The sequence below is a fragment of the Lygodium microphyllum genome, chromosome 24 (genome assembly GCF_053477565.2).
Source record: "Lygodium microphyllum isolate KBCC chromosome 24, Lygodium_microphyllum_v1.1.10, whole genome shotgun sequence".
Classification (NCBI taxonomy): domain Eukaryota; kingdom Viridiplantae; phylum Streptophyta; class Polypodiopsida; order Schizaeales; family Lygodiaceae; genus Lygodium; species Lygodium microphyllum.
Window position 1 is genome coordinate 60338538 of NC_141158.1, and position 16946 is coordinate 60355483.

The following is a 16946-nucleotide window of genomic DNA, read 5'->3' on the forward strand; positions in this document are numbered from 1 at the left end:
TGCAATTTGAGCTCATCCAGGTTGGCCAGAGTCGTAAAACGCTCGAATATGGCATTTTTATCACCCAAATAATGATTGATTGCAAATCTTATGGTTGGCAACTCAATTTCTAAGGGCAAGACACACTCCTCCGCATAAACTAATTTAAATGGAGTGTGGCTAGTGGCTTGTTTAAATGTCATATTATACGCCCATACCGCCACATATAATTTTGCATCCCATTCTTGTTTCTTTTCAGAGACTATCTTGGATAGGATACCCACAAGCTGCTTATTGGTACTTTCAACTTGCCCATTTGCCTGTGGATTATAGGGGGTTGTCATGTTATGCTTAATTTTCCATGCTTCAATCACGCTTTTAATCACCTTATTCAAAAAATGGGTTCCATGATCTGATACTATTTCCTTTGGTGGATCAAAACGGCAAATGATCTGCTCAAGTAGGAAATTGGCAGTCTCTTTTGCATTATCCTGCCTCGTCACCCATGCTTCTGACCACTTTGTAAAGTAATCAGTTGCTACTAAAATGTATCTCTTTTGAGTAGTAGATGACAGGGTAATAGGACCTACAAAGTCGATGCCCCACTTCTCAAAAGGAAGGATAGCCATAATAGGCGTAAGTGGACACTTCCTATTCTCTCTACTGTCATGTATTTGACATGTATTGCATCTCTTAACATAATTAAATGAATCCTAGAATATGGACGGCCATCAATATTCAGCTCTTAAAGCCTTTTGTGATGTCAATCGCCTAGCAAAGTGCCCTCCACAAGCAGAGTCATGGCACTCCTCCAAGATAAATGGAACCTCGTTAGGCATCACACATCAGCGATAGATATCATCAACACCTTGCCAATATAGTGTTCATGCGATCAAGGAAAATTTCAATGCCTACTGTTTAATTTTCCTCTTCTCGGATTTTCATAGAGTAGCTCCTGTCTCTCCTATAGATAGATAATGTGTTATAGCAACATACCACAAGGGAATAGACATCGTATCAATCTTAAACAATGTTTCCATGTCACTTCCTTCAGCCAATACCTCTTTTGGCTCTCCAAAATCCACAAGACATTCTAAAATGCCCTATAGCTTTGATGGCTTGCTCTTAATTTGGTAATCAAACTCCTGTAAAGTGATTAACCACTTTGCTAAATGATCAGGTGGGTGTAACTTGTTTAGCAACAATTAGAGCCCTTCCGCTTTCGTATAAAAAACCACTTCTCATAGAGAATGTAGTGCATGAACTTTTTAGTCGCAAATACCATCGCAAGGCATAACTTCTCCATATAGGTGTAGTTAATTTCCGATATGCCCAACTTGCGACTAGCAAAAGCTATCAGATGGTACCATTTTTCCTTCGAAATTTGGGATAAGCAATAGTTAATACTATACATTGTTGCTGTTGAAAATATATAGAAAATTTGCCCCTTTTAGGTGCTTTGGCAAGCTCCTGCTTCACATCATCGAAAAGTACTTTGCAAGCATTACTCCATGAAAAATGACAGTTGAAAGACAATAGGTTCCTTAGTGGCAATGTTCTTTCTTCCAAAGCATTGATAAACCTCTGATAATACCCTAGCAATGGTAGAAAGCTATGCACTTCCTTTGGTGTACGCGGCGGACTCATGGCAACTATAACCTTGATCTTTTTAGGGTCAATCACAATCCCTACTGAACTGACCACATGACCTAACAAGAGCCCATAAGGCACTCCAAAGACTCACTTCCATGGGTTAAGAGCTATGCAAAATTGTCTGCACTACTCAAAACACTTCCGCAAAATGATCAACTGGCTTTCTCTTATGGTGGCTACTCTCAGATCGTCAATGAATACTTTCAACTCCTCTAGGGAGATGTCACCAAAGGTCTTGTCGGCTATTCTTTGCTATGAACCAGGTGCATTTAATAAACCAAATGCCATCACATAGTACGTAAAGGTACCAAGACAGTAATAAATGTCATTTTTAGCTTGTCTTGCTCAGCAATCGCCATTTGGTTATACCTTGCAAAGCAATCCATAAACGAATATATTTCCCTACCCACTAGTTGATCCAAAATTTGGTCAATAAATGAGTAGTCTTTAACGATCTACTTATTCAACTCTCTAAAGTCTATACAAAGCTGGATTTAATTATTATTCTTCTTTTTTTATCACAACTGGTAAAACCATTCAATATGCTGGGAATAGGGAAGATCAAACCCGCTTGTCACAACTTCTGTAGCTCCTTAAACAACCTCTCCCTTAATTCAAAAGGCATGCGCCTTACTTTTTGACGTACGGGCCAACTTCCTTCCTTTAGAGGAATGGTATGCATAGCTAGACTAGGGGGAATGCCTCTAAGTTTGCCAATCAAAGATGTTGTGGAACTCTCGAATTAAGGACACATAGTCCTCTCTTTCTTCCGAATTGAGCATGGAATCTAATTTGATTGGCTGCAAACCATTTGGCGTACCAAGGTCCAACTCAATAACATGTGTGTCTCTTATCCTATTTTGAGGCTCTATTGGCTAATTCAATGTTATCCGATAGATGTCTTCTATAGTGGACCCTTCTTTAGATCCATCACTCGATGAGGTCTCATTGCCAGATGGATCATCTACTGTTTCTAGTTTAGTAGGGGATAAAGGAGCTCTCTCCCTCTGAGGAGACTCAGGGTAAGCATCCACTATGAATTGGCACCTCTACCTAGAATCATTCGACTAGTGTGTATATTAACTTGACAGTCTGTTTGTAAAATCCATGGCTTGCCTAGCAAAAATCGATAGCTAGGACATCCTAGAAACTTTATTACCCTAAAGTCCAGATACCATTCCACTCTTGCAACGGTAACATGGACTTTAGTGATGCAACCTTTTGGTTGCCTTAGACTATCATCAGCCATCCTAAGAAGTGTGGAGCCATCTTTTTGGATTTCTAAAACTAGCCTCTCCATCAAATCTGAACTCATGATATTGACGGAGGATCCAATGTCCACGATAGCGTGCTCCACTAATATTTCATCCACATATGCTGGAATCCTAGGACAATGCTTTTCAGCATGCTATGCCCAAAGGTTCTACAATATACCCAATACGTAGGATTTTCTTGAATTCCTTGCGTACTCCTGGAGACAGTTTAATCAATCGCAGGAGATTCACACCTGGTTTAATTTCGCAAAGAGAACTTGCTAGATCAAAGTGGTGATAGTTAGCCAAAGTTCTCTTCTCTTGCCAAACCAGTCTCTCCTTTGGTCTTTGGATCAGCTTTGGTGCCTCTTTTTTAACTTTTGCCTTCTTTTTTGGCAATCCTTTATCCATCTCGAGATCAACTTTACTATTAACAGGCGTTAGAGATCCACCTTCCATATCAAGATTCAGAACTTGCTTTCCCCTAGCATCTTGCTTCGGGTTTCTCTCGACACGTTTTATAGTTCCTTTGTCACCCTCTCTAAGTGCCTTGGTCGCTAACGAGTTCAATGGGGCACCAAAATCCTGAGATTACCTACTCCCAAAGGAACTTAGCCATAGTCCTAGCATCATTCTTCCTGTTGGCTCAAGCTTCATCCCATTTCATAAGGTAATCCATTGCCACAACGATGTACTTGGCCTGGGAGTATTGTCCCATGGGGTTGATTGGCCTAATGAAGTTAATTCCCCATTTTTCAAATGATTAATGTGTTATAACTGGGGTCAACTCCATCTTATCTTCACGAATAGGAACCTTGGTCCTTTGGCACTCATCACAATGCTTGACAAACCTATCATCATTATGTAATAGGATGGGCCACTAGAGTTGAGATTGAAGCACCTTGTGGGATATAGTATCTCCACTGAAGTGTCTTCCTATAATGCCACCATGTGCTTCAATTAGCACATCATGCATTTTGTGCTCACATACGCATCTCTACAACAAACCATCCTGTCCTAACCTATATAGCTGGCAAGTGATCAATTAATAGGATTGAATCTTAAGGATGAGGTGCCTCAACCTAGCCTTATCAATAGATCTTCCAGGCAATCCATGCTCTAGGATATGGACTATGTCATCTACCCAATAAGTCGTTAAATCGGCTCTGAATACATCATTTTCACTAGATATGCTAAAAAGATGTGTATCAGGTAGGTCATCCACAATGCCCTTTCCAACGACTTTTTTAGTGGGTACGCAGCACATGTGGTTTGCCATCTGATGCTGCTTGCCCTTACATACAACCACAAACAAGTCAAACTCTATGTTACCGTGTTTACGACCACGTTACCGCAGCACAGAGGAACGGAAATTGGGAAGAAGGAAAAAGAGCAAAAAAGGCGCCTTGACTGGCAACCAATCCCTAAAAAATTCAAATATTCGGACACGACCCTCAAAAGGCTTCGGTGTAGGGCCACGGCATTAAAAGAGGAAAAGGCGCACCATTAAAATATGGGAGCGCCCCCAAATCTATGTAAAAGAGTACCAGGCTCGCTCCTGTGCAAAGTGTATGCATTAGTGGGAATAGGGTAAATTAGAATGGTGGAAAATGGGAAAGAGGGCCTAGGCTACGACCGGCCATGTAAAAGAGGAAAAGGGGATGACCGCCTGGAAGGGATTTAGGGTTTTGCATATAAAGTTGAAAAAATGAATGAGAAGCTCATTCTTTGGTGTGTGGCAAAAGGAGTCCTCTTCTTCTTCTCTTCTTCTCTCCTTCTTGCTTGTGTGTGTGCACTTGAGAGAGGGAGTGTGAGAGTGTGAGAGAGTGAGTGTGTGTGAGGGTGAGGGATCGAGAGGGTGAAGCTCTTCACCATCTCCTCTCCTCTTCTTCTCTTCTCTTCCCTTCTCTTCTCTTGTGCGCGCGGCTATGGAGGATGGAGCTTGGAGATGGAGGAGGCTTGAGGATGCTTGCGCTAGCATCTAGGATCGTGGAGCTACCGAAGTGCGTGGGAGAGGAGGGTACTCGATCGAGCATCAAGGTAAGCTCACTACATTCGTAGGATCGATGGCGCGTCGGCTAGGTGAGAGATAGCCATTAGAGCTCGCTTGAAACGCTTGAAAGGATAAGCGGTCCGAGGGTCTTGGCGGTTGAGCGAGAGCTCCCACATTTTGGTTCTGTTGTTGCCGGGACCATGGATTCAAGCTTGAGCACTTGTGCCTCACATCGAGCATCGAAGTAGGGTATTCATCCCCGAAATGGAGCTTGAGATAGGTAGGAAGTTGGGTGCTTTTAATCTTCGGAACAAGTAAGTATTTTGGACATTTTGGTTGTTGATGATTGGAAAGCATGGAGAATCTATTCCAGTTTTTTATCTTCGATTTTTGTTGCATTTAGTATAGGTTAGAGCTAGGAGATCAAATCGGAAAAGGGTAGAGTTCACTATTTCAAAACAGAGTAAAAACAGGGGAAAAAAGTCATGCAAATGTGCAAAATGCTCGCTAGTAAGGACTAAGATCGATAAGAGAGGGATCAGGGGTATCAACACCACAGCTGGGAGGGCATATAAGAACCGGGAGGCCAAAAGAGAACTCATTTGTGCCATTTCAGTGTGAGAGAAAGAGAGAGAGAGAGCTAGGAAGCCCCAGGCTGTGTGATTCGATCGCAGCACCGACGCACTCACCGACCCATTCAGGTATATCAATCCATCCCTCAAATCCCCTAGATGGTATCTGGAGGTTTGTGCTTGTAATAGTTGAGTAAATTGCAAGAACCGGGCAAGATCGGCATCGCGCGGTTTCCTCGTGCCATTTTCGGCCCGTCCGAGCTATTGCTTCTGGGCCGAGGCCCAGAATCGGCCTTCGGCCCCTTGCCATTTGGCCACTTGGCTAGAACCCTAGTCGGCATTCGGCCCGTCTGAGCCAACCCGTTCGAGAGACTCTCCTCGGACCGTCCGAGCCATAACTTTTTGACCACTTGGCACATTCGGCTTGGTGCCATTCGGCCCATCCGAGCGACCCGTCCGAATTCCACAATCGGAACTCGGCCACACCCGAGATTCGACCATCGGCCAACTGCGGTTCGACCTGTCCAAATTAGCCTGTCTGAATCTGTCAAACCCGTCATTCGGCCCGTCCGAGTAAAACTCGTCCGAGCCAGATTTGGAGATTCGGCCCTTGACCCCATGCCATTCGGCCCGTCCGAGTGACCCACTCGGACCCTGCAATTCGGACCACTTGGTCCGAATGCAGCCTTTTGTCAAAGTTGTCAGAAATTTGACCCAACCGGGAAACGCACATTAGTACAACTTGTCGAAACCCTTCGGGCATTCAGAACTTGATCTGGCACCCGGGCTAAGAGAAATTGTAGTACACAGCCGCTTAGCGGTGGGCAGTAGACAATTGAGGGAGCCACGGACTAGAACACAAGCCACTGAACCACGAAGATCAGATCGATCAGAAGTGAACAAGGAAACAAACAAGGAACCCTAAACCCTGACTAAACGGTCGAAAAATGGACCCACAAGCCTATTAGGCCAAAAACGAGCGAGAGTGAGTGGGGCGCCGAGGAATTGCTTGCTGTACTCACATTGAATTCTGCACTTGAAGTACACTTAAGGAAGCTGAAAGCCTGATTGGGCACAAGTGCACGAGGACAACATACTCACCGAGTGGCGGTAAATTGAGAATTGTATTCAGTAATTAAGGGACCTCACTCAGATAAAGCGCTCAAGGAACCCACCAATAGGAGAGGACCCAGGACGTAGACAGACACGCAAAGTGTAGAGGAGAACCAAGCGAGGAGCGCCAACAACAAGGACCTGTCATGACTAGTCAACCTGATCGACAGCGCAGCGAGGCGCAAGAATTCGACCATGGCGCAGGAGGGCTCAGACCATCGGTTTACCGGGGAGCTCGACGTGAGTGCATTCCCAGATGCTATACAGCAGATGGTGAGCAGTTACGATGCACATGCCCGATACGAGCACCATGGCAGAACTGCAGATGCAATCATTGCAGACCTAGAGGAGGAGAGAAGCCTAGCCCGCAAGGCATTGCAAGGCATAGTCGAGTATAATAGGGATCAACAAGCCAGGAGCCTGAGGCAAAGCATGGAGCTGCATGAGGTACAACGAGTGCTAAACTTGGCTGGCCAAAACCGTACGGACCAGGAAAGAGCATTTGAGGGAGACTTGACGCTGAGTGAGCTCCTCATGAAACACTGCTCGATAACACCGCAGTAGAGCAGAGTGCCACTGCACTAGCAACGTCGATGCTTGCAGGGTTAGGGGCAAACCAGGGCTCAAAGAGTCAGGCCAAAATACCTATTGTCGCTAAGCAACTCGACAAGTACCAGCCACATGATGATCCGTACAGCTTTGTCGAGCAGTTTGAGCAAGTCTGCGAGGCCAATGGCCTCAACGACTAGACTCAACGTTCGCAAGCATTCGGACTTTGCTTAAGCGATAAAGGTAGGACATGGTATACAAGCCTGGATGCCATAGAACGGGCCAACTTCAATAACCTCAAGGATCTTTTTGGCAAGAGGTTTGTCGAGCGCGGATACTCCGACAACCTACTAGTACAATAATGAACATCAAGCAGAAGGAGAAGGAGGGCATCCGCGACTATGTGACCCACATGAGGAGCCTTTTTAAAAGAATCCCTTTAGGCGAGCGACCGACTGACAGGGCAGTATCGACTGTGTTCATCAGCGGAATTCGAGATGAGGAGTTGTATAAGGCACTGGCAGGCAACTCAAGCTTGTAGCGAGACGTGGTGGCTAGGGTTTTTGAGGAAGCCATCAGAGTCGATGACCAGCTGAAAGAGTGGAGCTCCAAGAGCTCATACCTAAAAGAAACCAACCCGCGGAGCTTAGAGAGAACACCAGCCTCTAGTGAGCGGTCGAACCCATCACCCCAAGATAAGGGGAAGGCCACCGAGACAGACAAGGGTGTGGCGAAGGTCAGGATGGAATTAACCAAGATATAGGACATACTGAGACGACCAACGCGGCCACACATCCAGTGCGTGTACTGTGGAGGGAACCACTTGCCGGCTGAATGTCAAGACCCTAGGTCAAGACCTTGCGCCAACTGCAGGAGGTTCGGCCATGATGCAACACAATGCAGGCTACCAAGAAGGTTTCCATACTCGCAACCCTACGGCCAGCCTTATCTAGCTAACAGGCCGCAGCCATTCTTTGGAAGGGGAGCCCCATTGGCTCTACCCGCGCCTAACGATATGAAACCCACCATCCCTAGAATGGACATAAATCTCACCGGCATTCCTAGAACGCCTGGTCCTTATGTGACCCACCCACCAAGCGACGCTCCAGTTCATTACGTAGAGGAACCCAATGATGAAGAGACCTACATTTACCCTTACATATTGCATGACGACGAGGGTAATGCCGTCCTCATGGACTATCGATCCATGCCGGTGATGGCGTTGGGGAGAGGATGAGGTAGATGCCTAGGAGGGTAGCCACAAGATCCAGTTACTTGTTGGACTTGCGGACACCCCGGTCATGTCTCATCGCGTTGCCCTGAAAGAGAGCAGCAAAACAGGGACAAGGCGGATCAAAGGTGCGCAGAGTGCGGAATCACCCATCTTTTCGTTGATTGCCCAAAGCGGAAGCCGTCCTCTAGCGCAGCTAATTTGCCATCCGTCCCATTAGGGATGTTTGGTGTCGAAAACCCCGACAGGGAGGCCACACCTATTCCCTGGCAGGTTATGACCCGAGCCCAAACCAAGCAGGCCGGCATCTCTCTGCTACTAGGACCTAGCAACCTGGACGCAGCCTCAATAGGGAAGAAATGCCGCAGGCAGAAAAAGAAGAAGTTGGACGCTAAGGTCGCATTGAAGACCGAGAGTGCTACGACTTTAACTGCTAGGAAGAAAGTTTCAGACGCGGAGGTAGAAACTTCAGCCCCTAAGACAGCCGAAAGGGGAAGCGCCAAGATAGGGGAATACCCACACCCCAAGAGACAATTGGAGGCCATAGAAAAGGTGAAGGAATGGGTGAGGGAGGCTCAACAGCACCTCAAAGATGCGGAACCCATCACGGAGGATGAGATCGAGGATCTCTCCAGCATAAGCACGCCAAGGTCACTGCCTCCACCTAAGTCGGCCGAGGCTACCATGCCACAAACAATACCACTAAGACCAAGCCTAGACGCAACGGAGCCGCAGATCAACCATGGCCGTTGGCCTGGACAGTCTAGCTTAAAGGAGGGACAAGCACTTAGCAATCTCTTGACCACACTAGTGACCACCCCCGTAACATTTGGCTTGGGAGATTTGCTTAAGCAGCACCCTGCCTTATGGCAAGACCTTAAGCACTGGGTTGAGGGCTTACAAGAGTAGGTCATGGTAGACCCGCAAGACCAGGATGCAGAAACACAATTACCCAGCCTCATGCTGCACTCTGTACCTAAATCTTTGCACGTCAATGCCTTTTGGGAAGGCTCTGAGACGCACGCAGTCCTTCTGGTACTAGCCCTGGGTGACTCAACAAGGAAGGGGATCGTAGACACAGGAGCTGGGGTTAGTGTGCTTAGCCACGCGGTGCTGCAAACTTGGGGAAACCCGCCTGTTGAAGCTGCTAGGTTTAACATTACGCTAGCAAATGGTATGAGAGTGAAACCATTCGGGGTCCTGAAAAATTGGCCAGTAAAGATCGCAGGAGTCCAGTTCTCCGTTGACTTTATAGTCATGAAAGGAGTGGACTACGATGTCCTATTAGGCCGACCTTGGATGCGCAACGCTAGAGTCATCGAAGATTGGGGTAACGGCTTGATCTTCCTTGGCAATAGAACTAACGCCGTACGAAAAGAAATGGACACTTGGAAGACCTCACCAGTCGACCTAGACACCATCTCAGCTATGCTCAAAGGGAACACTCAGGTCAGGAAGCCCTATGAGTCCTTGACCAACTATATCCCCTACCCAGAGGATGATCGGGATTGGATGCACGTCCTCGCTACAATTGACCTACCGTTCTCCGACCAGGAGGCATACAAGCAAGCCATCAAAACGGTCGGCAAGGCAAACGGAACACTTCCTACGCCACTCTACATGATGGCAACAAGCCCCCATGAAGGGCTTGAGCCTGTTACCTTCCAAGTGCCTTCCAACAAAAGGGAACTCCAAGGAATACTGGAGTACTTAACGAACCGGCTAGCAGGCAACGCAGCCGCCAACTTCAAGCCGCTCCAAGACCTCTTGGAAGAGTTCGAGTGGAAGTGGACCAGGGTGCACGAGCTGAACCTCAGGTATAACTGGGCCTTGGTCCCCGACCAACAAGATGACCCAGAGCAAGCCTTGGGAGATGATGAGTAGTCGAGCAATAAAGATTCCTGTGATGAATACGAAGATTGCCAATCCTTCAGTGATGAAAGTGAGGGTGAAGTGGATACCATAGAGTACGACACTGAAGGACGAGAAATTGAGCAGATACGAGCAGACGCCAAGCCGCAGAGGAGATAGGCCCTTAGAATGGACCAAGGAGTCATGTGTACGAAATGTGATCGTACTTGGTTGGAATGCATAGGAGTCGTAGACCTTGAGCAAGCCGGCCTCGCCCAACCAGGAACGACATCACTGCTTAGAACCGAATCGCCATCTGAACTGCGGCCACCAGGGGAGACCACGTCTACTAGTGAAAATGGGGGGTTTAACTCTGAATCGGAAGTTACTTCTGATAGCGACCCAGAAATCCCTAGGCCACCCATGACCAGATGCACCAAGGGGGACTTACCTGTCCACCTGAGGCGCAAACGGTTGCGGCAGGATGAGGCAAAGCGCCCCAAGGATGCACAATCAGAGGAACAGAGAAAGCCGCAAGACCTCCCCAAACGCTTCACTAAATTCAAAAAAGGGGATAGGGTAGTGGTTTTGCTAGGTGCCAAGTGCCAAGGGCAAACAAGCGAACCAATCGAAGGGCCAGCCAAGGTCAAGGAGGTAAACCTAGCCCTGGGAGGGGAAGTACCCCGACCGGTGTTCATTGCCGAGGACTTGACTACTGAAGAGGAGTTCAGTCTTGTCGCTCTTTTGTGGGAGTACATAGACGTATTTGCTTGGTCCTTAGATGAGCTACGAGGGGTAGATCTGAGTGTTGTGACTCACAACATACCCATGATGTCGGATGCAACGCCGGTCAAGCAGCGACCGTACCCCATGAATCCAAAGCACGCTTATGCTGTCAAGGAGAAAATCGACAAGCTGATGAGAGCTGGATTCATTTACGAAATTGAGCACACAGACTGGGTGTCACCTATAGTCATCGTAATGAAGAAAAACGGCAAGATTCGAGTGTGCGTCAATCACAAGAAGGTGAACGCTGCTACAAAGAGAGACAATTATCCCTTGCCATACACCGAGTACATGCTTGAGAGGGTGGCAAGTAAGGAAGCCTACAGTTTCCTAGATGGCTTCTTGGGGTACAACCAGGTGCAAGTGCATCCTGCAGACAGGCACAAGACCGCCTTTGCCACTGAGTGGGGCGTCTTTGCTTACGTAGTCATGCCCTTTGGGTTAACCAATGCCCTTGCCAGCTTTCAATGCCTTATGTGCACCATATTCAAGGACATGCTTCGTAAGGAGTTGGAGGTCTTTGTTGACGACCTGTGTGTCCATTCGACCTGGATTGAACATCTAGACAAACTCCGTACGGTCTTTGAATGGTGTCGCTTATATCGCCTCTCCCTGAACCCCTTGAAATGTCAGTTTTGGGTGAAGCACGGATGCATCTTAGGACACGTGGTGTCAAAAAACGGCATTGCCACAGACTTCTCGAAGGTCAAGGTTATCATTGACCTTCCACCCCCAAGTAATTACAAGGGAGTTCAATGCTTCTTAGGTCACACATGATACTATCGTCGGTTTGTACTGAACTACGCGCTGATCGCTAGGCCATTGTACAAGCTACTAATCGTCTTCGAGTGGACCGAAGCATGCCAACAGGCATACGAACAATTGAAAAAGGCTCTAACGATGGCACCGATTCTGCGAGCCCCTGACTGGACCACTACCTTCCACGTGCACATTGACGCCTCTAAGTTTGCCGTAGGAGCAGTGTTGTGCCAATCAGGTGAGCATAACTTGGACTACCCAGTGACCTTCGTTAGCAGGCAACTCACTGAGACGGAGATGAATTATTCAACAATGGAAAGGGAGGGACTAGCCATGGTGTTTGCCGTGAAGAAATTCCGGCACTATCTACTGGCCACACCTTTCATTTTCTTCGTGGACCATCAAGCCCTGCTTTACTTGGTAAACAAACCTTATGCTACAGGACGCATAGCTCGTTGGCTCCTCCTGCTCCTAGAGTTCGATTTCTCCGTGGTGGTACAAAAGGGAAAACATCATTACATGGTTGATCACATGTCCCGTATACCCACAGGAGAAGCAGCTGAACAAGGCATCATTGACGAGTTACTTGACGCCCACCTACTCCACCTGTCCAGAGAAAGAGACCTATTTAAGGCTGATCTGACACCATACTAGGCAGATGACATAGTCCAAGTGCTCGAGCACGGACTACCTGAGCGACCTATAGAAAACGCACGACTTAGGCGTTTGATATTGAAGCTCCAGCCCTACCAGCTGATTGCAGGCCAAATCTATAGGTTGGGGCAAGACGGATTGCTGTGAAGGTGTGTGTGTGAACATGAGATGCAGGATGTGCTCTCAGAGGCGCACAACGGCATTGCAGGGGGACACTTTAGCGGAGACACAACAGCACGTAAGGTGTTGCAGTCCCAACTATGGTAGCCCACACTTTTCCGCAACGCCAAGCGATTTGTTAAGCATTGTGACGAGTGCCAGCGGGCAAAAGTTTCGATTCGTAAGGATCAAATGGAGTTAACCCCAATTATTGCTCGCCAACCCTTCGAAAAATGGGGAATTGACTTCATAGGACCAATAAGCCCCGCAGCGCAGTACTCGCAAGCCAAGTACATCGTAGTGGCCACGGATTACCTCACAAAATGGGCAGAGGCAAGAGCAACATGAAAAAATGACGCTAGGACGATTGCCAAGTTCTTATGGGAGCAAGTGATATCATGCTTCGGTTGTCCCATCGAACTCGTTAGCGACCAAGGCACACACTTCATCAACGAAGTGATAGCACATCTCCTATCCACCTTTCTTATCATCCATCACAAATCCTCGCCATACTACCCTCAGGCCAATGGCCAGGTAGAATCGACTAACAAGATTCTTATTAACATCCTGACTAAGGTGGTCTCAGCCTCGAGAAGCGACTGGGATAACAAGTTGATGGCCGCCTTGTGGGCCTACCGCACAGCTTATAAAACAGTCGTCGGGTCAAACCCCCTTTAGGCTGACCTATGGGACTGAAGCGATTCTACCGGTAGAATTCTTCGTCCCTAGCCTGAGGATAGCACTCCAAGGGAAGGGAAGAAAGCATGGACGCAATGCCTGACCGAGTTGGAACGCCTGTCAGAGACTAGTCTTCTGGCCACCCACGCGCTCATCTGCGAGAAGGCTCGATGAAAAATGTGGTTTGACAAGCATGTCAAGCAGCGAGACTTCGAACAAGGAGATCTTGTTCTGCTATACTCAGTGAAAGGACACAAGCAAAAGATGAAGTTCCGAGGACTAGGCCCTTTTAGAGTACGCATGATTGGTAGAACCGGGAATGTTGAGTTGGAGACACTTGACGGTGAAGGATTGGGCTTTTTTAACGGCAGTTGCGTAAGGAAGTACTATCCTCCTTCCCATCCATTACATGAGCCACCCATGCTAGCAGCCCCGTTGAACGTCCGAATGGCAACTGTAACCGATCTTACGGATCAGGACGAAGAAGCAGTAGCACCGACGTATCTACGAATCACAGTCACAGCAGGCGCGGTGTATTCTTTTGACGCCTTGATTGATGAAGGGGCCGACTAAACATCTTGATGCATGACCATTGGACACGCATTGGTCAACCAACACTACAGCCCACTAATGCCAACCTCACTCCGTTTGGGGGTGCTGCCTATTCACTCCTAGGGAAGTGCAAGGCACTTGTTTCTATCGAGACTGAAAGTTTATCAGCCTTCTTCCATGTGTTGACTAACGCCAAGGAAGTCGGTAATGTATCACTATTGGGTCGCACCTTCAAGAAGCTAATGCATTGTAATGTGGATTACAACCTAAACCGCATTCATCTTGCCATCGGCAGCACCCGAATAGTAACGACCTTCAGCAAGGGCTATCATGATTCCTCCACCATCACGATGCCGCTAGTAGAAACCCCTAAAACCATGCCCCAGACCCAGTCTAAACGGGCGAAACCTGTGGCTTCGTGCCACACACTTGACCCGAAACCCAAATCCACCAAGAATGCCCACAAGGCCAAGGAGCCCAGACTTATGTGGGTGCCAAAACGCAGGAACCGCATTCGGGTACACCACCCAAACGGGACCCTAACCGCCAGAAACGTCAGCCATTCCGGCCTAGGAGGTAGTATAGATGCTATTGCCATAGCCAAACGACCCATGCTGTGATGGATTCGTAAGGATCTCTTGTGGACACAAGGATACTACGAGGGCAACCCCTGGATCTGGGTGCCTAAAAATGGCCAGCTAAAAAGCTCATCTACAAGTAATATCGCCCTAGAAAGGAAGGCTTGCACACGGGGTAACCAGCACATAATCAGCACACCATTACCAGCAACGGCTAGTAAGCCTCAACTTGTCTATGGACCTAAGCAACTGCCACAAGCCTTAAACCTGCTTAATCCAGAATGCTTAAAAAACCCTATGATTGCTCACTCAGAGCCAAGCCCAACCCCCAGGCCCCCAGAGCTCCCTGCAGCACCTCAATGTGTTTATGCGAACAAAGCCCAACCTGTGACACCGATGAGGCAGTCACCACTATCCAGTCCAGTTGCACCAATCCCATCAGCAGGTCTTAGACCCTCGTATGTGGTACGACCTTTCCTTTCCTTGGCTAACGACCTTGCCGCGACCTCTGGGGATGACTTAATAACCTGCATCAGGATATTGGATGACACTTTTACCACATTCACTAGAAGCTATGAGCGGCTAGACCTAGGCTTCCTTGACAGAACCCTTGCTTCGGAGGTTCCTGCCTTACCCTGCACATGGGAGGAATACGAACTCATAACTACTAAATCCCCCAAGATCGCTGAAGAACTCGTAGCAAACAATGAAATCTCAAGGGAGCAAGCGGCGGTTAGACGCCTCGTTCCTTCATATCGAAAGCCTCCCCGCTCTGTGCCTGAAAGCGAACTGCACGAGCTCATGCAGATGGCAAGCTCGCCCTCCACGTTCTTACAGCAGTGGTTTGCTCTGCGAATCCAATGGGAGAAAAAAGATTGCCGAATAATGACCAATGCTGAGCAACGCAGGGCAATTAAGACCATTGAATACGACCCCATTTATGTGGCACCCATCTCGTTTAGGGTTTTGGCCATCACCCGCAATCAGCACCTAGACGACCATGTGCTCGTCCACCCCTATATTGACCAACTCCTCACCAAAGAGGAATTACATGTCGCTAGCCGCCTTAATACTGGGGATCTCTTTCATGATGTCTTGACCTACATCTCCCAGGTCTCTATCCAACTGGCTGCTCTCGATTGTCATGCGCAACTGGAATACAACCCATGATTCTACACGTGGTTTCTTCACACGTAAATTCCTACCCCAACAGCACCAATGCCACCCTTTAACTCCCAATCCTAGGAAGGATTCTTCTCTCAGCCGGAAGAAAGGTGGTACGCATGTACGTGCAAAAACCCGATGAAAAGAAAAGTGGGAAATACGGTGGAGGGAATTAGATAGGAAATGAATAAAAAGGGGGTATGGTAAAATAAAAGGAGTGAAAGATATAAGCATTAGTATGGAAAAAAAATGGCTTCCAAAAATTCAATTAAGAGTTTAAAAACAGCAAAGCGCTATATGGAAAACACTAATGGAAGTTATGAATTGTGGCAGGAGCAGAAAATGTCGCAGCAAGACCGAGCCCATCGGCTCCCATTCATTGACGAAGAAAGGGAGCTATATTGCATCCAATTGGAAAACCATGCCTCTGGCCAGCTGAAGTTCCGAACCATCCACAACATTGGAGTCGTGGTGGCGAAGGAGGAGGCAGCTAGAAGAGTGGTGGAACAGTGCAACTTGACAAAATATATTGAAAAATTCTCGCAGGAGCCTGATCACTTCAAATGCGTGGAGTTCCTTAGGACATACAGTTCGGACCAGGAAGCGGGCACTGTAACAATAGGCCGAGGAGAGGGCGCAAAGAAGGTACCGGTCCGATTGGACCCATCCCTGGTGGAAAAAGCTCTAGGATTGGCACTGAGGACTGAAAGGTGGCAAAAAAGGGATGTTTAGCCTTGCTAAAAATGAAGAAGGAAGAGGTACTTACAAACGACGGCATAAGCATCCAAGACATCCCCGACGTTGACACCAGACTGCAGGCAAAGTTGGTGCACGTGCTCTTCTCCAGCCAACAATACAACTCTTTAATGCATCGGATTAGTGTGCCCATGCTGGAGAATGTAGCAGCCCACACACTAGATGAGGTGGACTGGAATGGCTACGTGCGGAAGACTATCGATCAAGCGGCCAAAGCACTAGCCCTGGGAAGTGCACCAACAGGAGCAGACTCTCCTGCTTCTAAGGTAACAGAAAGGAAGAAAGCCTCCTCCAAGGCCTCTTTCATCGGCTACGCAGGAGTCTTAGCTGCATTAATTCAGGAGGTAGTAAAAGCAGCACAAGATCCGGAGGAGGGAGAAGGAGAAACGCCGGAGAAGTCGCCCCCTCGACAGGACAAAGACAGGTCCATCGACAGAACAGAAACAGAAGAAGAGGGGGAAGGACCAACTAGTAAGATGGCGATCAGGACAACAAAGAAAAAGGCGGTGCAGAAGAAGAAAAAGGGTGATGAAGGCAGGAAGAAAGAGAGGGAGGACTTGGAAAGGGCAAAGAAGGAGTCCCTGAAAGAAGCAAAAGAGAGAGAGAGGATGAAAAAGCAAGAGGAGCAAAGGGAAAGAGAGGAGTTGCAGAAGGCCAAGGAGGCAT